Raw genomic sequence first — 25,537 nt, forward strand, 5'->3', positions numbered from 1 at the left:
CATTCTCTGCATATTTTCAGACCATAGTGCTTTGAAACTAGAACTCAACCACAAGAGGGAAGTTGCAAAGAACTCAAATACATGGAGGCTAAAGAGCATCCTAGTAAAGAATGAATGGGTCAACCAGGAAATTAAAGAAGAGTTAAAAAATCATGGAAACAAATGATAATGAAAACACAATTGTTCAAAATCTGTGGGATGTACCAAAAGCATTCCTGAGAGGAAAGTAGATAGCAATACAAGCCTTTCTCAAGAAACAAGAAAGGTCTCAAATACACAACCTAACCCTACACCTAAAGTTGCTGGAGAAAGAACAGCAAATAAAACCTAAACCAAGCAGCAGAAGAGAAATAATAAAGATTAGAGCAGGAATCAATGAAATAGAAACCAAAAGAACAGTAAAACAGATCAATGAAACTAGGAACTGGTTTTTTGAAAGAATTAATAAAATTGATACACCCCTGGCCAGATTTATCAAAAAGAAAAGAGAAAGGACCCAAATTAATAAAATCATGAATGAAAGAGGAGAGATCACAACCAACACCAAAGAAATACAAACAATTATAAGAACATACTATGAGCAACTATACATCAGCAAATTTGACAACCTGGAAGAAATGGATGCATTCCTAGAGACATAAAAACTACCAAAACTGAACCAGGAAGAAATAGAAAACCTGAACAGCCCCATAACCAGTAAGGAGACTGAAACAGTCATCAAAAATCTCCAAACAAACAAGAGCCCAGGGCCAGATGGCTTCCCAGGGGAATTCTACCAAACATTTAAAGAAGAATTAATACCTATTCTCCTGAGACTGTTCCAAAAAAATAGAAATGGAAGGAAAACTTCCAAACTCATTTTATGAGGCCAGCATCACCTTGATCCCAAAACCAGACAAGGATCCCACCAAAAAAGAGAACTACAGACCAATATCCTTGATGAACACATGCAAAAATTCGCACCAAAATGCTAGCCAATAGGATCTCACAGTACACTAAAAGGATTATTCCCCACGACCAAATGTATTTATTCCTGGGCTACAGGGTTGGTTCAACATCTGCAAATCAACCAATGTGATACAGTACATCAATAAAAGAAAAAACCAGAACCATATGATACTCTCAATAAATGCTGAAAAAGAATTTGACAAAGTACAGCATCCTTTCTTGATCAAAACTTTTCACAGTGTAGGCATAGAGGGTACATACCTCAATATTATCAAATCCATCTATGAAAAACCCACAACAAATATCATTCTCAATGGAGAAAAACTGAGAGCTTTTCCCCTAAGGTCAGGAACATAGCAGAGCTGTCCATTATCACCATTGCTATTCAACATAGTACTAAAAGTACTAGTACATTGAAGTCCTAGCTTCAGCAATCAGACAACAAAAAGAAATAAAAGCCATCTGAGTCAGCAAAGAAGAAGTCAAACCCTCACTCTTTACAGATGATATGATACTTTATGTGGAAAACCCAAAAAACTCCACTCCAAAATTTCTAGAACTCATACAGGAATTCAGTAATGTGTCAGGATATAAAAATCAATGCACAGGGGCCCCTGGGTGGCTCAGTGGGTTAAGCCGCTGCCTTCGGCTCAGGTCATGATCTCAGGGTCCTGGGATCGAGTCCCACATCGGGCTCTCTGCTCAGCAGCGAGCCTGCTTCCCCCTCTCTCTCTCTGCCTGCCTCTCTGTCTACTTGTGATCTCTGTCAAATAAATAAATAAAATCTTTAAAAAAAATCAATGCACAGAAATCAGTTGAATTTCTATACACCAACAGCATGACAGAAGAAAGAGAAATTAAGGAGTCAATCCCATTTACAATTGCACCCAAAACCATAAGATACCTAGGAATAAATGTAGCCAAAGAGGCAAAGAAACTGTAACCAGAAAATTATAAAGTACTCATCAAAGAAATTGAGGAAGACACAAAAAAAATGGAATAACATTCCATCCTCATGGATTGGAAGAACAAATATTGTGAAAATGTCTATGCTGCCTAAAGCAATCTACACATTTAATGCAATTCCTATCAAAATACCATCATTTTTTCAAAGAAATGGAACAAATAATCCTAAAATTTATATGGAACTGGAAAAGTCCCTGAATAGCCAGAGGAATGTTGAAAAAGAAAACCAGGGTCACCTGGATGGCTCAGTGGGTTAAAGCCTCTGACTTTGGCTCGGGTCATGATCCCAGGGTCCTGGGATCGAGCCCCGCATTGGGCTTTCTGCTCGGCAGAGAGCCTGCTTCCCTTCCTCTCTCTCTGCCTCTCTCTCTGCCTGTCTCTGTGCCTACTTGTGATCTCTGTCTGTCAAATAAATAAATAAAATCTTAAAAAAAAAAAAGAAAAAGAAAACCAAAACTAGAGGCATCACAATTCCAGACTTCGAGCTCCATTACAAAGCTGTCATCATTAAGACAGTATGGTAGTGGCACAAAAACAGACACATTGATCAATGGAACAGAATAGATAGTCCAGAAATGGACCCTCAACTATATGGTGAACTAATCTTTGACAAAGCAGGAAAGAAGGTCCAATGGAAAAAAGTCAGTCTCTTCAACAAACGATGTTGGGAAAATCGGACAGCCACATGCAGAAGAATGAAACTGGACAATTTCCTTACACCACACATAAAAATAGACTTAAAATGGAGGAAAGTCCTCAATGTGAGACAGGAGGAGAACAGAGGTAGCAACCTCTGCGACCTCAGCTGCAGCAACTTATTCCTAGAAACATCACCAAAGGCAAGAGAAGCAAGGGTAAAAACGAACTCTTTGGACTTCATCAAGATCAAATACTTTTGCACAGCAAAGGAAACCTTCAACAAAACCAAAAGACAACCGACAGAATGGAGATGATATTTGCAAATGACATATCAGATAAAGGGCTAGTATCCAAAATCTAAAAAGAACTTCTCAAACTCAACAGCCAAGGAACAAATAATCTAATCAAGAAATGGGCAGAAGACATTAAACAGACATTTCTACAACAAAGACATCCAAATGGCCAACAGACACATGACAACGTGCTCAACATCACTCAGCATCAGGGAAATACAAATCAAAACCACAGTGAGATATCACCTCACACCCATCAGAATGGCTAAGATTAACAAGTCAGGAAATGACAGATGTTGGTGAGGATGTGGAGAAAGGGGGACCCTCCTACATTGTTGGTGGGAATGCAAGCTGGTGCAACCACTCTGGAAAACAGCATGGAGGTTCCTCAAAAAGTTGAAAATAGAGCTACCCTCTGATCCAGGAATTGCACTACTGAGTATTTACCCTAAAGATACAAATGTAAGTGATCTGAAGGGACATGTGCACCTGAATGTTTGTAGCAGCAATGTCCACAACAGCCAAATTATGGAAAGAATCCAGTTGTCCTTCAACAGATGAATAGATAAAGAAGAGGTGGTGTGTGTGTGTGTGTGTGTGTGTGTGTGTGTGTGTGTGTGTATATATATATATATATATATATATACATATATATATATACACAATGGAATACTATGCAGCCATCAAAACTCCCGAAATCTTGCTATTTGCAATGATATAGATGGACCTAGAGGGTATTATGCTAAGCGAAATAAGTCAATCAGAGAAAGACAACTGTCACATGATTTCCCTGATATGAGGAATTTGAGAGGCAGAATGGGGGGTTGTGAGGTATAGGGAGGGAAAAAAATGAAACAAGATGGGACCAGGGAGGGAGATGGACCAGAAGAGACTCTTAATCTCAGGAAACAAACTGAGGGCTGCTTGGGGGAGCAAAGGGAGGGATAGGGTGGCTGGGTTATGGACATCGGGGAGGGTGTGTGCTATGGTGAGTGCTGTGAATTGTATAAGACTGATGATTCACAGACTTGTACCCCAGAAGCAAATAATACATTATATGTTTTTTTTTTAAAAGATTTTATTTATTTATTTCACAGACAGAGATCACAAGTAGGCAGAGAGGCAGGCAGAGAGAGGAGGAAGCAGGCTCCCTGCGGAGCAGAGAGCCCAATGCGAGGCTCGATCCCAGGAACCTGGGATCATGACCTGAGCCGAAGGCAGAGGCTTTAACTCACTGAGCCACCCAGGTGCCCCAATACATTATATGTTAATAAATCAATAAGTTGATTCTAAAATGAATGTGGAAAAGCTGGAGACCTAAAGGGGCCAGGACAATCTGGATGAAGAAGAACAAAGTGGGTGAGCAAACATTACCAGATTTCCAGACTTATAATAAAGGTAATCTAATTAAGACAGTCTAGTTGGAGCACATAGAACAATGGAATAGAATGGGGAGTCTAGAAATAGATCCACTCTAGGTGATCATTTGATTTACAACACAGGTGCTTTGTGAGCCAATGGGTAAAAGTGGTCTTTCCCGTAATGTTTCTGGAACATCTGTATATCTATGGAGAAAAAATAAACTTGGACTACTACATCCCACACATGAATAGAAGAGAGACCAAAATATGAAAGGTAAAATGGAAAGGCATTCCAGAAGGAAACATGAGGATAATAAGTGCCTGCGTTGAGTTAGATTGAATTACTTAAACAGGACCCCCCAAATTACATGATTGATATTTTAATCATAAAAGAAAAAATCTGATAAATTGTAGTCTATCAAAATTATGAGAATAAAACCCAAGCCCCAAACTGGGAGAAGATATTCAAACTACATATATCCAATCATGGACTCATATTAAACAAATAGAATGCCTTACAGGTCAGTAAGGAAAAGACAAGGAAACCCATAAATTGGCCAAAAGACTTGAAATGGCATGTCACAAAAGGATATTCAAATGGCCAATAAGTCATTTGAAAAGGTCAACATCATTAGTCAACAAGGAAATGCAAATTAAAACTACAGTGAAATATCACTCCACACCCATGAAAATGGTTAAAATTAAAAATACAATGCCAAATTGTGGCAAAGAAATAGAATATCTGGAATTCTTATACTGCAGGAGGGTCTGTACTGGTATAAGCATTTTGGAAAACTATGAGGTAATATCTACTAACGCAAGGCATATCTACTAAAGCTGTGACCTAGGAGTTCTACTCCTGGTTACATACCCAAGAGAAAAGTGCTTATGTCTATCATACACTTTACTTGACACCAACTTTATTCATAATAGTCCCAAACTGGAAGCAACCCAAATGCTCACCCTCAGGAGAAGGAATAGATAACTTGCCTTATTGTCACATAGAGCAGTACTGTACAGTAAGAAAAAGATTGTCCTACGAATGTATCTAACAGTATGGATGAATCTCAGACGTAATTTTGAGTAAAAGAAGCCAAACCCCAAAATAGCCACAGAATGACTCTATTCATTCGTAGTTCAAGAACAGGCAATACTAAGTGCTGTTGAGAGAGGTGCGATTACCAGTTACACCTGGGAGTGAGCGCTTATTGCTTGGGAAGGCACACAAAGAAACCCCTGGATGTCAGAACTCTTCTATGACTTCATCTGGTTAGAGACAGCACTAATCTATATCGAGCAGATGCCTTATGCCTGTGCCCTTTGCAACAGCAGCCAGTAAGAGACCATGCTTTCCTACAGCGTGCATCCTAGTGAGGACGACAGATGTTAGGCACCTAACTTTAGTAATGTGTCAGGTGCTGTGGCAGAGGATTTGGTGGTGGCTCTAGGCACACAGAACCTAGAGAACTCAGTTATTCTAGGGACTAGGGGAGAATTCCTCAAGGAACAGATGGCTCAGCAGAGAACCTTTAGGCATTAGGGAAAGGAGAGTGGAAGGAAGAGAACATTCCAGGCAAGCGAGAACCCGAATGCAAAGTCCTGGCGGGGAGATGGGGCACGTGCAAGCAACTGACAATTTGGTATTGTCCTACTACAGGGAAGAGGAAGGGGTGGGGGCTCGTGGGAGGGCAGGGCAGTTGGGCAGTGAGCGGCCTGCTCTTTGGTGGCTAAATGAGATGTGTTACAAGAGTTTCAGCTTTTCCAAGGCCACTGGGAAGCCACTGCAGGTAGTAAAGAGTCAAGATGACGTTTGCATCTTTTTTTTTAAAGATTTTATTTATTTATTTGATAGACAGAGATCACAAGTAGGCAGAGAGGCAGGCAGAGAGAGAAGGCGGGGGCGGGGGGGGGGGGGAGCAGGCTCCCAGCTGAGCAAAGAGTCCAATGCAGGGCTCCATCCCAGGACCCTCAGATCATGACCTGAGCTAAAGGCAGAGGCTTAACCTGCTGAGCCACCCACCCCAAGATGACATTTACATCTTAAGAAAGAAGTCCAGGAGGCTGAGCCATGGGAGCTCCTGGGGTAGTCCTGGTGAGAGAGGATGGGGGTCCTGGAGTGGGGCGAGGACCTAGGAGCTAGCCAGCCACGCACTTACTGTAGAGACAGTGACGGGGGAGCTGAAGACCTCCGGGCGGTGGCTTGTGCTGGGTGGGGAAGAGGAAGTCTTTCAGGACTTGCAAGCATTGCAGCACTACTAAGGAAGGAAAGCAGTTCCAGACTCTACATGGGGCCAGGCCCCCTGGGTGATCATTGATTTCACCTCTGAATTTCCAGTGCCATTAGGTTCCTTCTAGAAGGAACTTGCTCCTGAAAAGAGCCTTTCACTTCAGGGTGAACTCTTCTCTGGGTGGATGGGGCATGGCGGTGGGATGGGGGGCGGGTATTGGAAGGAGGGAGACAGGTGGAGGGGTTTGTTGAATGCAGCAAGCCCCGTCGTGTCTAACTCCTTCTTTCCACTCGCCAGACAGGTTTTCTCACTCAGCTCCCTGAGGAGGTATCAAGGACCTAGCGATTTAACCGCACCCGTTATCTGGGATACTTCGGCGATGCAATTAGCAGAGGAGTCCCCTTGCCAGGAGTTTGAGTCCTGTCCTCTGATGCGTTCTAGTGCGGAGCTGGTGAGAGGGGATGTGCAGTCCACAGCGCCCCCTCGCCCCGGGCGGGGTGGAGAGACGAAAGCTAGGTGAAGACCAGAATCAGCCGGGTACCAAACTCGAAACTCCAGGAATAAGTTTAACATCTATCTGTCTACAAAGCCAGACAGCCTGGGGCCCCGCCGGCCTCCTTCCCAGCGAGCTTTCGCATGTACTGCGCCTCGAATCAGGAGGGATTTAGAAGCCCAGAGCTGCCGGCCGCGGATACTGCTAATGCCTAGGCCGGGGGAGAAAGCGGGTTAGGATCAGATCCCGCTGCACACAGGACCCAGGAGCCAACCCGCCCGCGGTGTTCGGAGCGGCGGGGGCGCGCTGCGTGCTGCGCCCGGGCCGCCCGCGGCGGCGGCGTGGGCGCCGTGATGCAGGTGTGACAGCCGCGGACTCCTGCCTCCGCCGGGATCGCCCCAGCGCCGCGGTGGCCGGAGCTGCGGGCCGGGCCGCCAGCGCCGACGCTACTCCGCCGGCACCCGCACCCGCACCCGCACCTACCCCCGCCCCCGCCCGCGGATTTCCCACCCAGGTAGGCGACGCCGTGGCTCGCTCCCGAGCGTGCAGAGCCGGCCGGGCGCGGACCCCGCGCGCTCCAGGGGCCTCCCCAGCTCGCCTGCGGGGCCGAAACGGACAGCTGCTCCCCTTGAACGTTGTTTATAGTAAACGGCCCCAAAGACAGGGGAGAGTCTTGCCAAGCCGGCGCAGAGAAGCAAGGACTTGCCGGCCGCCCGCGGCTGCGCGCTTCTTTGAAGGTGGCATCCCCAAGGGCTGTTTTTTAACCGGGTTGGAACTGTTAGCGCCGTACAGTTCCGCAACTTCGGCTACTGACATTTCTTAAGTCCGTTTCCCTAAGCTTCCTAGCCTAGCTTTTAGTTTCAGTTCCGTCCCTAGGAGATGGGTTTTGCTGGTGGCGGTTTGTTGCCGAAGAGCCGGTGAAAACAGGCTTTACACCTGGTGGCTCTGGACTGGGGCTCGTGTGCATTTCTGCATGTGGAGGGCGCCCTCCGTGGGCGTGGGAGCCGGTTTTTAGGGACCCAGAGAGGATTTGTTTAGAGATGGATTTTAGCGCAAGGAAAAGAACGTGATTTGTTCTGCGGGGATGGGTGAGCAAACGCGTTTGGCCAGGGAGGAGCGAGGCACAGCCGTTTCTTCCGCAGACGGGTGTTAGATATCTCTGCCGTCCCGGGTTTGGCAGCGCTGGGGAAACGCGACCCTTGAACAGCGATCGCAAATGCAAACTAGGTCCTTTTCAAGGTAACTTAATGTCCTTGTCTTGGGCTCTGCTAAGAGCAGCTGGGTGGGGTGGGGTGGGGTGCGGGAGGCGGGTGGGTGGGGGGAGTCCCTGCTTGTTTTCTTAAAGCCTGTTTGGGAGGTAAATGTGGGTGGCTTTGAGGTTCCAGCAGGCAGGTGAGGGGCCAGAGGTGTGGGTAGAGGGGAGAGGTGAGCGTCGCCGCCCGCTCAACCACGGATCTGGACACTGGACCGCTTCTATGTTTCTGCTTCCTGCCCTTTCAAGAAGAGGTGGCTTGTCCTGCTTGCTCTAGGCAACGCAGCAGATTTAGTACAGGCGCATTCTGCATCTTTCCTGAGTCAGCAAATACTCACCCAGCACCTAGTATGTATCAGAGGCTGGATTAGTCCTTGGAGATGCAGAGATGAGGAAAACAAAGTCTAGGTTCACCAGAAGCTCACACCTGGTGGGGGAGAAACACCTGTAATAATCAAGTGTGATGAGTTCAGTCACGCAGGTGTGAGGAGAGGAGGGTTGGGAGTCCTGAGGAGGAAGGAATTAATTGTGCCAGGAGATTATTTTTCAAACGAAGCCCTCACAGATGAGGTATGACATTGATTTCTGTAGGGACTGGGTCACTCTCTTGGTTTTTTGGTCTGTGACTGACCCACATTGCTGTCCAGCCCCATCAGCATCCCAGCCACGGGATGGGCAGAGGTCTCCAAGTCACGACTGGGCTGGCTTTTGCAGTGCATGGCCAGACCCCAGTAGACACACACACAGGAATGTGTCCAATGCAGGTCAGGCTTTTTTTTTTTCTTTTTAGAAAAATTGATTGTTTTCCTAAATTCTAGGACCAAGAATGTTTTGAAGCAGTACTTCACAAAGACAAGGATTCTGGAAAATTCTCAGAGATTTTTCAGAGGAGATGAACTTCTGCCCTCTTGCCCCTTGGGTCCCTGACTTGTCTGTACTTGTCCTGGCCCAGTTCAAAGGGAAAGCTCTGACCTTGATTCCGTCTCAGTGGGTGGGAAGGATAAGGGAAGCCGTTACTACCAATCTGCTGTCTGGGAGATGAAAATCCAACCTAATGGATGTTTCTTCCTGCACAAAAACCACGGTGGGGAATGAAATATGATCGAGCCCTTGCCTGATGCATGTTGGCCAGAGCTGCGTATCACATGCGTTTGGTAACCTAAACCATCATTAAGGTGTTTGAAAAGAAGGCTGGCACCCTGTGAGAAGCCCAGGCTTTGATGGGCAAACAAACCTAGGTGAGTGTTTTGGGCAAGTTAGAGCTTCTCTTTGAGCTTTGCTTTCCTGATCTGTAACATGGAGATAACAATAGCGTTGTTATAAGAATTATGTGGCAGGTGCTTACAAAACATTTGTTCATTGGTGAACGATTTTGGGGCATAAATTGCATGGCACAAAGCCTGTGCTCAAGAAATTGCAGTTCATCTATTGAGTACTTACTGTGTGTCAGTGACTGTTTTATGTGTGGGGAATGCAGAATTGAACGAAAGGAAACCCCTATCCTCAAGGAGCTTAATATGTGCATGTGTTTGTTTGTGTGTGTGTATGTAAACCAACAAATAACTAAGTAATTAGATAGTGAATCAGCCAATGATACATTATAATGGAGAGAAATAAAGCAGGGTAAGAGGAATGAGGAGTGCTGCCAAAGAATGCGGTGAGGATTGTTATTTTTTTATGCAGCCTGGTCAGGGAAGGCTTTGTTGATAAGTGACATTTGATCAGAGCCCTTGTGGAAGTGAGGGAGTGAGCCAGCCAGATGCTGAGAATGAGCATTCTGGGCAGAGTCACAGCACCTGCAAAATCCCTGGAAGAGGAGAGAGGAAAATCAGAAAGGAGGCTAAGGAGGCCGTGGATTAGAGAGGGAGGGGGACAGCAGTAGGACTTGAGGGAGGACGGGTGATGTGACAAGGTCACTGGGGTATTGCCTCTTATGATTTATATGTGTCACTAAGATTTATGTCCTGAATTGGCTGAAATCCTACACTCTATGCTTAGAAAAAGGTTGGTCAGTAGAAGTAGGTTCCTGTGGTCACTCGGAGCATAAGTCAGTGCAGCAAGCTGAAGCATGAATCTTTGCAAGGCGCTGAGAGGCACAGGAATTAGGGAAGCAGTGCAAGACAGTGTGCAGAAATCTTTCATGCAGATCAAGTATTTGTGTTCCTTTTGAACCTGAACATTATGTTTGTTTCCTTTCCCCCACCGTGAAAGAAAGCACCACCTTTAGTGAATATTCCTACAGACATTGTTCTTGTTAGTTATTCTTTGTTTTCTCTGCAAATGGTAAGAGTTTCTATGGTTATGGAAAGGTATTGGAGTTCATTGGAAATATCCTGACCTCCGGCGTCTCATGGAATGCATTTACCTGGTGTCATATGATGAATCTGTTTGAGGGTTCCATCTTGCATGGTTAGGAGGAAGACCACAGGGTGCTCCTCTGCCGTTTTCAGACTTTGTTCCCCTACAGATTTGAGATCTCCATCCCACAGCCATTTGAGGAGCATAGAACTCCTGCAATGTGTTCTATGGACAGAAATGGGGCTGGGGTGTCTGAGAACCTTGTCAAAGTTTCTGTGAGATAAGATGTCATGTGGCTGGGTTGCCACCAGGGTGGCTGGCAGGATTTCCCTCAAAACGCCTCAGAAGTGACACTTACCCTGGTGAATTTCTCTCATCCAAGATCTGGCTTTTAGTTTGGCTGCCTTGCAAACCTGATCTGTCTCTCTGCCACGTCTCTGTGACCTTGCTCACCTGCATGCCACTCTATTGATTTGTAATGGCTGAGACACCATGTGACAGGGTGAATATGTCTTCCTGCAGACTCCCCTTCATGAAGTCTAAGTCATACGGAGGAAGTTTTCCAATGAGCTTGTGCTCAGAACTGAGCAGCTTAGATGATTATCCTAGGGTCTGACCACACACATTAGGGTTGACATTGGCAATGGGACTCCAGGAGAAACCTCCCAGAAAGCAACCATTTATTGTTTTCTCACATGTCTATGGGTTGGCCTGGAAGTCTGCCGATCTGGGTTATGCTTGGTTGATTTCAGCTGGACTTACTCATGTGATTTTGGTCTGGTGATGGAATGGCCAAGGACTGGCTGCTTTAGGATTGCCTCAGCTGCGATGACTGGGCTCTGCTCCGTGGGGTCTCTCATCCCCCAACAGGTGAGCCTAGCATGCTCACATGGTAGTGGCAGGAGTCCGGGTGAGAGTGGAAACCTGCATGACCTCATGTGGCCTAAACTTATAGCAGGTACACTATCATTTCATCCTTGTATGTTGATAGGATGTCATAAGGCCAGAGCAGAGTGAGGGAGCAGGGAATAGACTCCACTTCTTGATGAGAGGAGCTACATAGGCACGTTGCAAAGAGTGTGGATATAGGGAAGGGAAGAATTAGGGATATTTTTGCAATCAATCTACTTTAAATACCTTAATATTTAAAGTACCCTGGCTAAGCCTCCTTTTCTCCTGGACTCTGTTTGAATGGTCAATGCCTGCTACTGGCCCCTTTCCTCTTTCTTTTCTTCCATGTTTCCATGGCTGAACTTTGGGCATATATACCTTTAAGATAATCATTAATTCAGCAGATGTTTTTGGAGTATTTCCATGTGTCAGGTATGTTATAGGCAGGGGACACAGCAATAAAATACAATGTCTATCTTCATGAAACATGAATTCTAGTTGGGGGAGATAAATAATATGGAAATAAATAAATGTGTAATGACAGAACATCAAATGGGGAAGGGGGGTTGGAGGTGCCTGGTTGAGTGGGAGTGGGAGACAGGGTTGAGTGGGTGGTGGCATTTTATGGAAAGTGGTCAGGGTGATATGAAGAAAGTAAAAAGAGTGAGCCAGATGGATATCTGGGTAAGATTGTTTTAGGCAGGGGAAACAAAAATCACAAAGGCCCTGAGGTGACAGAGTACTGGTATGTTTTGAGAACAGCAAGGAGACTCATGGAGAAGGAACTGAGAAGGGTTAACATGGTAGAAGTTGAGATCAGGGAACTAACAGGCAGTTAGGCAATTCATAGTCTTATAGAGCTTTGTATGGATTTTGGCTTTTACTCTAAGCAAGATGAGAAGTTACTGGAGAATTTTGAACACTAGTTGCCAGGATCTGATATATGTATTACAAAGATCAGTTGAGATTTAGACTTTGTAATCAACTTAGAGGGTCAAGAATGAAAACAGGGAGAACAACCGGGAGGCTACTGTGGTTCTTCAGGCAAGAGGTGATGGTGGTTTAGACCAAGGTGGCTAGTGATGATGGTGAGAAGTCAAATTTTGGATATATTTGATGATGGAGAAGACAGGACTTGCTGATTGGTAGATTAAGGTATGAGAGAGAGAAAGGAGTCAAGGATGATTCTACATATTTTGATTTGAGCAACTGGAAGAAGAAGCCCTCTACTGAGATAGAGAAGGAAAAGTCATAGGGTTCAACTAGATGTCCAATGAGAGATGTTGAGTAGATAGTTATATATGTGAATCTAGAGTTGAAGGAAGGGTTCTTAGGGGACACAAATTTGAGGGTCATTAGCATGTTACTTATTTGTCCCTTCAGTAAGCCAATTCACTGCTCTCTCACCAGTGTCCAGAATGTTGCCTGGCACATAGTACGTGCTCAATGAATATTTATTGAATGAATGAATGAATGAATGTATGAAACTGTTTATTCATTGGCGGTGACTATACGTCGTTGCTTCAGTGGATCTTGAAGTGTAACTCCCTGCAGTTATTCCCTTTCTTTCCAAGGTCTTGTGGGAGCCTTATTGTGGATTTCATGGACTAAAAACAGACTTTAAATACAAAGTCTCCAATTGCTTATTTCTTACAGAAAGCAATGTGTGGTGACAAGTAAGAAAGAGAAAGGAGTGGAAGCCAAAAAATAGCTCATACTTTCAAAAAAAGGGAGACAAGATCTTCCAGAGAGAGGTGGCTGAAATTCAGGGGTGTGATGTTCTTTGGTTATTATTATACTGCTCTTAATTTAAGATTAAGCAGGAGCAGGGAAGAGTCTTGAAAAAGGGAGAGATTTATTTAAATCAATTTTGTGCCAAGTGAAAGAGTGTTACCAGCTTGCTTGAAAAATCCCACATCTACAGCATCTTGCATAATGTGTTCCTGTTTATAAAAGGAGTAGTTTTATTGGAAGGGGGGAGGGTTAGAATGACTTCAGTCTCAAATTCTAGGTGCTATCCATTTCCTCCCCATGGTGTGGCTGGATATGTGTAAGGGTGAGTTTTGTTGGCAATGATTCTGAGAGGGAGGGAATGAGAAAAGTAGGTACTTCAGCTGAAAGTGGTTTCCTCTGTGTGTGTGTTTGAGTGTGTATGGGAAAGAGGGAGAGAAAGAGTCTGTCAATAGTTGGGGGGGGGGGGAGAATTGAAGCCCAGAAGGAAGTAAGAGAAAGATAGTAAGTTGGCCTCCATTTTTATGTGTGGGTGGTAAGCCTGACCACATGGGGCATGGGATGGAGCAGTGACATTTGGAATCAGACAGAACTTGGTTTGAACTCAAGACTCATGACTTTCTCTCTGTGTAAACTTGAGCAAGTTATTTAATTTCTCTGAGCCTTGTTTTCCTTAGGTGTAAGATGATGATGATAACGATAATGGTGATGTTGATAATGGTGATGGTGGTGATGATGGTGATGGTGGTGATGATGGTGATGGTGGTGATGGTGGTGATGATGGTGATGGTGGTGATGGTGGAGATGGTGGAGATGATGGTGATGGTGGAGATGATGGTGATGGTGGTGATGGTGGTGATGGTGGTGATGGTGGTGATGGTGGTGATGGTGGAGATGGTGGTGTTGTTGATATTGATGGTGGTGGTGGTGATGATGGTGGTGATGGTGGTGATGATGGTGTTGGTGGTGTGGTGGTGATGGTGGTGATGATGGTGATGGTGGAGATGATGGTGATGGTGGTGTTGTTGATTGTGATGATGGTGGTGGTGATGATGGTGGTGATGGTGGAGATGATGGTGGTGGTGGTGATGATGATGGTGATGGCCGTGTCAGTGATGATAGTGATGACAATGATAGTAATGACATCCAAATGCTCTGCTGTTCCTTTCATGCTTCTGGACTTGGAAATATGTTGGTCAAATGTTGATTAAGTGATCACTGTACCTTTGTGTTCCTAAAGGACTTAAAGATTCTGTGTGAAGAGAGAATTGAGAACCTGTCATTTAATGTTGCTAGTGCTATTGAGAAGATGATTTGCATGGGGCTCATGATATTCAAAGTAAGACAACTGGATAATAATCAGCCTTATGGGCTAGAGATTTTCAAGTACCTCAGTGGGAAGCCAACTGTCTATTCTCTGCAGTAAGCCGACCCCACTGGTTCAGCTCAGTAATATCCCATTGTTTGTTGGAATTCCATGATAAAAATTTCTGAGTCCCTTGGATTATATAAATGTTGAAACTGTCCTCTCAGATGTCTCTGGGCATCGGTTCCACAAAATCTGTCCCGTGGTGTCTTCCACTGGAAAAATCTGTTGTTATCTCTGTTCCAGGCACATAGTAGGCATGCACTAGATATTTATTAGATATGAGAGTGAGTAAATACTATTGAGGTTGTTCCACTGGCTAAGTTCTTCCTCGTAATTCTTCACTGGTCTGGGCAAGAAATGAGAGCATAACTGACAGTGATGAGCTAAGTCTTCAGCACCTAGTAGGTACTCAGATGCTAATGGTGTCTTTTCCCCCAACTTCTCTGCCTTTGCTGCCATTCTGGCCTCTTCTAGATCAAAGATCATACACTCAACTTTCCCTTTGAGGAGTTGGGTGCTATAGGCTGCATCCTTTCTCCCACTTCCATTTTACAGCTGAGAAACCTGAGGCCCAGCAAAAATAAATCACAGAGAAAGGTACCCTTGGAGACATAGAGGAACAACCTCATTTCCTTCTTGTCCATCTCTGCATTGATGCAAGAGAAGGTAATTTTGCCAGACCTCTGGAGCCTTCTCCAATCACAGATGTTGGAGTCTAGAAGCTGGCTGTTTCAGGTGGGGGCGCAGTGCCCTGTCCTGGTTCCGTGCCTACTGCAAATGCCACATAAATTGGCAGGAGCTCTGGGTCCCTCAAACTTACCTAAGCAGGGATAGGTATGAGTTTTCAAGGTCTTCCCATGACCTCGAACCTGCACATGAATCCCTGTCCTTGGATAAATGTGCCATCATTATTCCCAAGTGTGTAAGTTTTGTTTTCATGACTATTTCACAGGCATTTTCCTTTTTAGGTCCAGAGCAAGTCCAAGTCAGTGAAAGGACTTCCTTGAACTACAGGGTCTTAGTGCTACCAAGCTGAAGGGATCTCAGAACGCAGGAATCTCAACTCCTTGGGATACATTCTTTGCTCATCATAGGGGTAGGAGTGGATGTCCTCCTCCTGTGACAAGGGGTGTGCTTAGTCTAGAGAAGAAAATGACTTACTTGTCTATGGTCCTGCAGTAAGTTAATGATGGCAAGAGGGTCAGAGCCCAGTCAGGTTTGCAGTAACAGAAGTTCATCTGAGGGTAGAGACCTGGAGAGAACAGAACAATGGGGCCTGGGTTCCCTTCATGATTATGCTTCAAAGTCCTCTGAAACATCACAACTAGTTTGCCCAGGCAGGTGTGAGCCTGGTTAGATCCCTCCATGTTGCCTCTGAAAAATCCCCTGGGATTTCCCTTGCCAGCCTCCAAAGCCCAGACCCAGTGAGGGCTGCTCTTACTCTGTGTGTAGCCCCTGCTCTCTTGCCATGCCCAGAATCTGACTGTGGCCTCGGATCTGATCTGGGGTGCAGCAGATGGCACAGAGAGAGAGGAGTGGAGCTCAGCTGGCTTGAGGGAGGTTCTGAGGGAGAGTAAATGGCCTTGTGGAGCAGCCTCCTTCGAGCAGAGTGCTGGACCCAGGGATGGGGCTGGAGCGCTCATGGCAAGGGGAGGCACTCCTGATCTTGGCCCTGGAGAACTCAGGGGACTTAGTCCCACTCCTACTCCTATGATGAGGAATGAACACGTTCTAACCATGCTTACTTGAATGTCCATGGGTTAAATGCAGCCACTTGATTTTTTTTTAAGCAAAGCATAAAAATGAATCTTATTAATTTAATTTTATTTCTTTTCAGGGTTCCAGAATTCATTGTTTATGCACCACACCCAGTGTTCCATGCAATACATGCCCTCCATAATACCCACCACCAGGCTCACCCAACACCCACCTCCTTCCCTCCAAAACCCTCAGTTTGTTTCTTAGAGTCCACAGTCTCTCATGGTTCGTCTCCCCCTCCAATTTCCCCCAACTCACTTCTCCTCTCCATCTCCCCATAAGGAAAGGAAAGCTGTTGGAAAGTAATGTAAAGGTGTAGCTTTAAAAAAAATATTATTTTATTAACATATAATATATTATTTGCCCCAGGGGTACGGTTCTGTGAATCATCAGGCTTACACAATTCACAGCACTCACCATAGCCCATACCCTCCCCAATGTCTGTAACCCAGCCACCCTATCCCTACTCCCCTACCCCACAGCAACCCTCAGTTTGTTGTGGGAGATTAAGAGTCTCTTATGGTTTATCTCCCTTCCAATCCCATCTTGTTTCATTTTTTCCTTCCCTATGCCCCACAACCCCCCATTCTGCCTCACATCTTCCTCATATCAGGTAGATCATATGATAATTGTCTTTCTCTGATTGACTTATTTTGCTCAGCATGCTACCCTCTAGTTCCACCCACGTTGTTGCAAATGGCAAGATTTCATTTCTTTTGATGGCTGCACAGTGTTCCATTGTCTATTTATACCACATCTTCTTTATCCATTCATCTGTTGATGGACATCTAGGTTCTTTCCATAGTTTGGCTGTTGTGAACATTGCTGCTGTAAATATTGGGGTACACGTGCCCCTTCAGATCACTTCATTTGTATCTTTAGGGTAAATACCCAGTAGTTCGATTGCTGAGTTGTAGGGTAGCTCTATTTTCAGCTTTTTGAGGAACCTCCATGCTGTTTTCCAGAGTGGCTGCACCAGCTTGCATTCTCACCAACAGTGTAGGAGGGTTCCCGTAAAGGGGTAGCTTAAAAGTCAAAGTGATAGAAGATGAACTCCAGGGGAATTGTCAAAAGCAATATGGAAGCAGGGTGTGTGCTGAGCCAAGTCCTCTCACTCCCCACAATGAGTGACATTTGTTTTCCTCCTTTGGGTGATGCTGGCCAATCTCTGGTGCAGAAGCTGCCCTCACATCACAAGATTGGTGGCCTCCTGTTTCCACAATGACCCAGTGTGTGGGCTTTCAGGGCACCATGCAGGGGCTGTCAGAAGCTGGGTTAGTCCTATGGGGTTTCACAGTCTCCTCTGTGTCATTCCCAGGTCACTGTCCTGTTACTTTCAGCCCATTTCCTGTAGACAATGGAGGCCCCTTCTGGCTGACTCAATCTTCTGGTCGGCTCCTGGATTCTTGAGCTTCTTGGAGATGGTGAAAGGCAAAGAGCCCCAGAGCTGGTCATCTTGGATCCACAGCCTGGCTCTGCTTCTTATGAATGTGAGACCTTGGGCAGGTCATTTAACTGCTCTGTGCCTCAATTTCCTAATCAGTAAAATGGGAATAATGACCTCTTCTGTAGAGTTATGGGGAAGAAGACATAAGTTAACTTGCACAAAGGGCTTAGAATAACACTAGCCTCCTAGGGACACATTCACCCGGGGCAGATAGTATAAATGCCACATCCTGAATCCAAGGTCTGAATCCTAGCTGAAGTCTGTTAATGGCAGCTACCAATCTAGTCTGTCACCCCAGATTCCTTGGAGCATGCTCAGGGCTATGCCCCTCTGCCCTCACCTTGGAGAGATAAAGGACTACTTTGGGCTTGCTGATAAATCTATTCTATTCTCACTTTACAAAGAAATGGAGACAACAGAAAAGGGTAATTTTACAGCAAACAATTTTGTACTAGGTGCTAGGAACACACATGTGCTATTTCTCTAGGAGCTCCCTCTAGCCATCTGATCATGTGACAATAAGGATTACCATTACGCATACACGATTTCATTGCATTTTCAGTCTCTGTGAAGTGGGGCTTATTGTCTCCATTTTATGGTGGAGTAAACTGAGGTTCAGAGAAGTTCAGAGTTTAGCAGCCACTAAAGGGCCAAGTGGATTCAAATGCCAAGTTGCCTTCATGCTCTAGAACATGTTCTTTGCTCTGTGCTGTGGTCCCTCCTCACCCAGTCCATGAAGGCTTGTTAGGTGTGGCCCTGGGCCTCAGCCCACCACCCTGACCTAGCCTCTACTACTTTTGATGCCACACCCACTGTCTTGTAAAGGGAATTTGCAAATATCTTGCTAGCGCCCCATTGGCTTAAACCAGGCACTGGATCCAACCTGCTTCCCAGCCTCCAGATTTGGTTTCCTTCACTCACATGTCTGCCTTACCTGTAGGCTTGTTTGCAAGGTCAGCACTTACCTGGAGGTGGAGATGTTTAACTTCAAAAAGGGTCAAAGTTCAGGTGTCTTTGAGAGTTAATGGGCCCTAACTCAGTGCTCCAGAGGCTCATAACTGAGTTTCTTCTATTTTTTTAAGACCAATGTCCTATCTTCTCTGAGGATGAGTTGAAAGAAGTCTGCTTGTGTTCCTCTGCATAACCTGACTTCATTCATTCTGGACGCTCAGGTTGGGTTGGGACCCGCACCCAAACCATGCTCTTCTGCAGATGTCTTTTTCGTGACTGCGATGTTCTAGGCTTTGTCTCATACTCTTTTCTCTTATTGGAAGGGTAATCTGTTTTCTCCCTCTAGAGCCTTTCCTCCTCTGGAAGCAGGGCCTTTGAGGTTTGTCCCAGGTGCAACATGAGCTTATGCAAACAATCTCCAGGGCCTTTGCCACAGGAAGTGTGGGCCCTGAACCAGTAGCATCGATATCACTTGGGAGCTTCTTAGAAATGTAGAATTTCAGGCCCCACCCCAGACCTGCTGAATCAGAACCTGCACTTTACTGAGATTCCCCCAGGTGATCAGTGTGCACAGGTCACAACATCTCCATGTCACATTTTCCCTGCTTCCGAGCTCACATGGTCACATCTCTGGGCCCCACACCTCTGGCTCATCAGGGAAGCAGGAACATGATTCAGATAGGACCCGAGTTTCCTCTGTTGGCCTCATCCTATAAGGGCTGCAGTGCTTGGGCTCTGCCACTGGGGAGCTCATTAATTAATAACTAGAGCACGAGGTGAGAAGGTGATATCAGAGAGGAATATATCAAGTGAATGTTTTTGGGAGCACAAACTCTAAGCAGTTGCTGTGGCTATATGAGGAAAGCAGACTGGGGACCAGGAAAGGAGTAGATGAAGGGGTACGGCCTCGTTGGGTCCTGAAGGATGGGATGGTTGTCCAGGTGGGTGGTGGGGAGGAGAAAGGGATTCCTGATAACAAAGATCGTTTGCAGAGTCTCAAACAGATGTGCAAGTACTTGGTTGGTTTGGGAACAACAGGAAGCAAGAGGCAGGTGCGGCCAGAGCTTGGAGTGTGAACTGGTTTGGGTCAGGGGTTAGAAGACAGGGAGAGGGGGATGGGGAGGAGAAATTTGTTGGGAAGTAGTGTGGACACCCACTAGAATCTCTTGGGGGGGTGTGTAAATGTTCTCAGGTGTGCCAAGGTGGAAAAAGCCCAGGAACCAGTGAGATATACAGAGGAGCTAATAGTCTTGGCTCCTTGAAATGGTCCTCTGAGCAATGAGATAACTGCTCACTGTTCTGTGCTGCGACCACAAGGCTTGGCTGTGTGTGAACTGAGTGGATCAGAAGTCAGATACGGCCTCGATCACAGACATCCATCCAATTAGAGAAATAGCAGCTTTGGAAACTGTGACTGATATCTTGGAGATGCTTTAAGGTACAGAAAGACCCAGGAGAGTATGGACAGCATTTAAGAAATACAAAAAAGCCTTAGATCACCGTTGTCCAGGACAAATGGAGCAGAAAGTTCTGTGTCTTGTATTTGAAAAATCTGAGCCACTCTCTCTCAGACAGTTGCTTGGATTACAACCCTGATTGCAACTGCCTGATTCCAACCCATAACTGCTCCAAGATTTAATTAGGAGTCCCCCCACTTCCCCTCCTTGCCACCATTTTGAGTGTATTACAACCACATTAGGGATAATCCAGAAAATTGGGAAAAGAAAGGGGAAACCCACCTATAATCCCATCATCTAAGCATTTTGAGTTATTTTCTTTATTTAAAAATAACTATGTTAAATATGCAGTTTTTGAACCCTTCCCCTTCAGCCCCCATGGCAGAGACTGGCGAGCTCTTCATGAAACAAACCTGGTTCCTTGTCGTCTGGTTCGCACAAACTACATCCTCCAGCCTCCTTTGCAAGTGGTTGTGGCCATGTGACACGTCCCTGCCCCATGCACCTCCATATGCTCTTCCAGACCCTTTTCCCAGCCTGCTTGGGGCTGTCTCATGTGCAAGACATAAATCCTGCCTGTATTAAGACAGCGACTGACATCACAGAGCCCATTTGTTACAGTGGTTAGTCTACCTTCACCAATACGGAGCCTGAAACTTCAGTTTGCCATTTCACCCCCAGAGGTTTATGGGACCACATTGTGAGAGATCAAGAGGAGTGTTTCTTGACAACGTGAAGATTGAGACGTTGCCCCCCACCCGCTCACCCAGGGTTAGCCATTGGGTTGCCTGTTTTCTAGGCACCTTTAGTACAGAGAAGGGTATGGGGTTAAATGCAAGTCTTTCCTCTGGTGACTATTCCAGGAGCGTATACACTCTGAAAAGTCTAAAGGTCAATATTCTCCCTTGCCTTCTCTCGTTGTTTCTGACTTGTGCAAGATGATGGGGCTACCTTGTAGAATCCATTTTTTAAAGATATTTTAGGGGGCGCCTGGGTGGCTCCATGGGTTATGCCTCTGCCTTTGGCTCAGGTCATGATCTCAGGGTCCCGTATCGGGCTCTCTGCTGAGTGGGGAGTCTGCTTCCCCCTCTCTCTCTGCCTGTCTCTCTGCCTACTTGTAATCTCTCTCTCTCTGTGTCAAATAAATAAATAAAATCTTAAAAAAAATTTTATTTTGATAGAGCGGTTTTAGGTTCATGGCAGAGGGGAGTGGAAGTTGCAGAGTTTCCATAGGCGTCTGCCCCTCCCCCTGCAGGGTCCCCTCTGGAGTGCAGCAGCCTCCCCCACCAGAGTGGTGTCTGCGTCATCACAACTGATGAACCTACATTCACACGCCATAATCCCTGGCCGTCCATAGTGTACCTTAAGATTCAGTCTTGGTGTGGTACATTCTATGTCCCCCATAATGTTTTTAAAAAGATTTTATTTATTTGAGAGAGGAAGAGAGGAAGCACCAGCAAGGGGAGGGGCAGAGGGACAAGCTGACTACCGCTGAGCAGGGAGCCCAACGCTGGTGGATCTTGGGACTCTGAGATCATGATCTGAGCCAAGTCAGAGCTGAACTAACTGAGCCATCCAGGGGCTCCCTATGTCCCATATAATTTTTAAGCCAAATGGTTTGCTCTGATACTTAAAAAGCTGTATAACTTTGGGCAACGTGTTTAACTTCAGACCTTTGGTTTCTTTATTTGGGAAATGGTCATAGTACAATCTAGTTTCTGGGGTTATCGAGGAGGGTTTATCAAGGAGATAATGATTGTTCCGTGGTGCTTAGCAGAATACACTAGTGCTTAGTACTTAGTTGTGCTTCCCCACTAGACTGGAAACACCCTGAGAACTGGGACCATGTCATCTTGCCTACCACCACAGCTCTGGTGTTTCCCACGGTCCCTGGCACACAGGAGGGGCTCCAACTCACTTGCCAAACTCAGAGCACCTTTAAAAAAGCCTGTATATTTCAAAGCAGAAGTGCTGGGACCCTGGATTACAGAACGAGAAGGGTGTAAGAGGAATGTGGGGAAGCTGTTAACACCTTGACCTTGGGGGGCTGGAGGGTTAATCTATCAGTTTACCAAAGGGGTTAGAGAACAAGAATTTGCAAGAGAAGGTGGGGGTGCTTGCCATTCTGGTGCGTGTGTTTGGGATTGCTCTATATTTGGATGATGATTCTCTCCTCGGAGGGTTAATCCTCTTTGTCTGAGTCATCCAGCCTGGGGATTAACTGCTTTAAACTCCACGCCTCACTGGCCCCGACAATGTGAGCTTTATGTTGCCAAGAGCCAGGGCTTCCTGGGGTCAATTTCTGTTGACCCAGCCCATAAGGCTCCTTTGTGGTTATTTAATTCCAGCCCCTTAATGCTGTGGAGGGAGAGATTGAGGTCCTGACAGGAGAAGTAACTTACTATTTCCTATAGCGGATCCGTGATCCAAACCCCCGTTTCCAGCTTGGCGATCTCTCCTCCACTCTGTCTCCAAGGAAGGGTTCAGGAACAGGAGCTTAACTGAAAGAGTCAGACAGTGGATCAGTGAGAGAGTCCCAGTGCTGATGGAAACTCCGTATTGTTCGAGAGAAGTCTCTGGTCTGTCTGTGCAAAGTCCAGCCTACTTCTTATTTCACAGGTGGGCTGCTTAGAAATCTCCATGGGGCTGAGTCCCTCAACTGTTTTCTGGTTTTGTGTGCTCGGCTCAGGATTCCTATTCTGCGATGAAGGACATCTGCCTGCCCTGCATCCGAGGGGACCTCGCTCTAAGTCGTACATGGAACGTGAGGGAAGGGAGTTTCTCAGAGGAAAACTGAGGACTGTTATAAGAGGAGCCATGGTTGTTGGACAGGCACTCCCCCGACCCTCACACACCCTAGGCTGGCTTCTCTTGCTGACATAAGGATTCCTAAGTATTAGTTTTGTTGGTTAGTGTTATAGACTTGGAAAGCCTGGCTATATTTCCATCTTTCCCTCCTTTTCAAAGGGTTTCCAGCTTCTATAACCATGTCCTAATTGTGCATTTTAAGAATTAAAATATGTACAATTCAAAGTTGGATTCCCCTTCCCCATTAATAATAATAATAATTAATAATAATTTTGAAAATTATTACATAACTGCCAGCTGCTGGGATTATACAAATAACCTGATAATAGCAAAGTGATACGCTGTCCGGTGTTCAAACACCACCACCCAGCAACAAAGCAGCCCCGGGGTGCCGCTTCTCATTCACCCTGCAAACAGAAGCAGCACAAACACGGGCCACCCACTCTCTCCCAGCCTCAGGCGGCAGGCAGTTTGGTCCCCAAATGGATTTTTTACACATCACCTTCCAAGACTCCCTAGGCACAGAAAGAAGGCAGAGTCACATTCTTTGCCAGACCAATTCGTCATCAATATGACTCAACAATGCACTTTCTTTAACCAAACTTTGTACCCCTGGCTGGCAGCAAGGGTGCCTCGGGTCTTCCAACTATAGACAAGCTAGCAATTCAGAGGGCGAGGCTCAGGTCTTCCTCGCCTATCACTAACCCCTGCGCCTGGCTCAGCAGACAGTCATCGATTTATTCAGTTGCCTTTCTTTCTTTCGTTTTTTCTTGCATTCTTTCCTTCTTTCTTTTTTTTTCCAAGATTTTGTTTATTTGGGAGAGAGAGTGTGAGAGGGGAGGAGGTCAGAGGGAGACGTAGACTTCCCACGTCACTGGGAGCCCAATGTGGGACTGGATCCTGGGACTTCATGATCATGACCTGAGCTGAAGGCAGTCGCCTAACCAACTGAGCCACCCAGGCGCCCTTAGCATACATTTCTTGACTGTCCACTGAGCCAGGCGCAGGGGTTAGTGATAGGCGAGGAAGACCTGAGCCTCGCCCTCTGAATTGCTAGCTTGTCTATAGTTGGAAGACCGGAGGCACCCTGGCTGCCAGCCAGGGGTACAAAGTTTGGTTAAAGAAAGTGCATTGCAATGGAATACTATGCAGCCATCAAAAGAAATGAAATCTTGCCATTTGCAACGACGTGGATGGAACTAGAGCGTATCATGCTTAGTGAAATAAGTCAATCGGAGAAAGACAACTATCATATGATCTCCCTGATATGAGGACATGGAGAAGCAACATGGGGGGTTAGGGGGATAGGAGAAGAATAAATGAAACAAGATGGGATTGGGAGGGAGACAAACCATAAATGACTCTTAATCTCACAAAACAAACTGGGGGTTGCTGGGGGGAGGTGGGATTGGGAGAGGGGGAGGGGGCTATGGACATTGGGGAGGGTATATGCTATCTTGAGTGCTGTGAAGTGTGTAAACCTGGCGATTCACAGACCTGTACCCCTGGGGATAAAAATACATTATATGTTTATTAAAAAAAAAATTTGGAAGGGGAGGCGAACCATAAGAGACTATGGACTCTGAAAAACAACCTGAGGGTTTTGAAGGGTCAGGGGTGGGAGGTTGGGGGAACAGGTGGTGGGTAATGGGGAGGGCACATTTTGCATGGAGCACTGGGTGTTGTGCAAAAAGAATGAATACTGTTACGCTGAAAAAATAAATAAAATGGGAAAAAAAAAGAAAGTGCATTGTTGAGTCATATTGATGACGAATTGTTCTGGCAAAGAATGTGACTCTGCCTTTCTGTGCCTAGGGAGTCTTGGAAGGTGATGTGTAAAAAATCCATTTGGGGACCAAACTGCCTGCCGCCTGAGGCTGGGAGAGAGTGGGTGGCCCGTGTTTGTGCTGCTTCTGTTTGCAGGGTGAATGAGAAGCAGCACCCCGGGGCTGCTTTGTTGCTGGGTGGTGGTGTTTGAACACTGGACAGCGTATCACTTTGCTATTATCAGGTTATTTGTATAATCCCAGCAGCTGGCAGTTGTGTAATAATTTTCAAAAGCAAAAGCCTGGAGATATTTTCTTAGAGAGAGAACAAAAATAGGCAGAGAAAGAGGTGTGTTCCACAGTCCCGTGCAGAACGTGGGATTGCTGAGCCTCACAAAGACAGGATTGTTCCTTGGTTAGAATTCCCCATGGGACTTCCCCTCCTCAAAGTTCAGGAAAAGGTCATGCATTCTGGAAGGGAAGTCTGTCTCGTTCTCTTTGCACGCACTGACAGAGCTAGAAAAACTGCCGTGGCCCTGGGGATCTGGTCAGACCAGTGCTGATAGCTGATAGGGAGCTCACAACCAGCCATTGTGTCTTTGAGCCCAAGGTCAGCTGCCAGAATACAGAATCGGAAGCACACAGAGCTACACTCTTCTCTCTTTCTGTTTTATGTCCCATGGTGGTTAGGCTCTGGAGTCAGATTACCATGTTTGCAGCTCATCTGCTTTGCTTGCGAATTGTGTTTCACTGCTCTAGGCCTCCCTTTCCTTCCCTGTAAAATAAAAGCAATATTAATAGTGCTCTATCTCATACAGTTGTTAAAGGAAATAAGTTAAATGAGATAATACAGTATTCAGCATAATGCTGGGCATAGAGCA

General features: G+C 45.8%; 1 protein-coding gene across 2 annotated transcripts in view; it reads left to right on the top strand.

Moving 5' to 3' along the window:
- The first annotated feature begins 7,554 nt into the window (after positions 1 to 7,554).
- SV2B (synaptic vesicle glycoprotein 2B) overlaps positions 7,555 to 25,537 on the top strand; it is a 185,315-nt gene continuing 167,332 nt past the window's right edge. The window contains exons 1-2 of one of the 2 annotated variants that reach the window (XM_046010100.1): positions 7,555 to 8,167; positions 11,231 to 11,348. The gene's annotated coding sequence lies outside the window, so the exon portion shown is untranslated. The remainder of the gene's footprint in view (positions 8,168 to 11,230; positions 11,349 to 25,537) is intronic. The other variant, XM_046010099.1, reaches the window with a different exon arrangement.

The sequence above is a fragment of the Meles meles genome, chromosome 6 (genome assembly GCF_922984935.1).
Source record: "Meles meles chromosome 6, mMelMel3.1 paternal haplotype, whole genome shotgun sequence".
NCBI classification, from domain to species: Eukaryota; Metazoa; Chordata; class Mammalia; order Carnivora; family Mustelidae; genus Meles; species Meles meles.